The sequence below is a fragment of the Cupressus sempervirens genome, chromosome 10 (genome assembly GCF_028749045.1).
Source record: "Cupressus sempervirens isolate cs-2001-9-10 chromosome 10, ASM2874904v1, whole genome shotgun sequence".
In the NCBI taxonomy this organism is placed as follows: domain Eukaryota; kingdom Viridiplantae; phylum Streptophyta; class Pinopsida; order Cupressales; family Cupressaceae; genus Cupressus; species Cupressus sempervirens.
Window position 1 is genome coordinate 173,517,859 of NC_143127.1, and position 1,160 is coordinate 173,519,018.

Below are 1,160 nucleotides of genomic sequence, written 5' to 3' on the forward strand. Positions count from 1 at the left end.
TCCTATCCCCTTTAGTGCTCGAATGTTATCGGGTATGTTGAACTCGAACATCCCTAAGGGTCACTAAATGCCATAGGGCTACGATCTTTGACGGGGCATATCTCGGAGCTCGTGCGAGGTATGGATGTGATTCTAGATCCTACAGGACCATGTTGTGGAGATCTACAATAACCTCTCTCTCTTTTTGGAGATCACACTCCATTTTCATTTTACGATGCCATCTCGGTTGATGCTGAAACTTGCAGTGTTGGCCAGTACAAAGTTGCCAACTACCAAATCTCTATCACCTTTCATTGTGGGATCTAACTATTTTCTCTGTTAGCTCTGGGTGGCCGAGTAAACGTGGCTAAATAAATTTGGTCGAGTAAACGTGCCAAATCTCTTTCACCTTTCGTATGTCTTTCTTGATGTGTTCCTAGATTCTAAATATTAATTTGAACTCAGTTGACGTGGCTGTAATGATATGTAGGCAGTACTTTACAAAGTGTTTAATGGTTATCTAATTTTGATTTATTATATGATGTAGCTGACGTATATGCATATAAAGGTCCTATTACTGGTATCACCATTGTAGGTAATGAAGATCTACCATAAGACAAGGAGCTACAAGACCTCCCTCAACCACCAATACAAGAAATTGAATGCATTCTAGACAAGAGGATAGCCAAACAAACCAAGAGGTCTACTTACTATGAATACCTAGCAAAATGGAAGCACCATTTATTGGACGATGCTACTTGGTTGACACTTAAAAACATTAAGAAGACTGCTTTCAATTTAGAAGAACTCCTAACTAAAGGGACTTAAGTTATTTGGTCTTCGAGAGTATGGTTTTAGTTGTGTGATCGTATCTGTGGTGATTCTTACAAACTAAGTTGATTTTTTGAAGATCCTTTGTGTTATTGTGATATTTTAAATTGGTTTGAGATAGTTTAGTTTTGATTTAAAGTGTTTAAGGCAAGTTTTCTAGAAACAATCTAGGAAAAGGCTTGTTAAGAGTTCATTCCACAAATGAAGCCCTAACTTGTATTTGAACCAATGGAATTCTCTAAGATTTTAGAAAATTCAAGTAAGGAGGGTATAATTATAGATTCCTAGAGCTCAGGAAGTGTCTCAATGGAAAAACCATGTTTGCATTAGCCCCTAAGTTGAATAGCTTA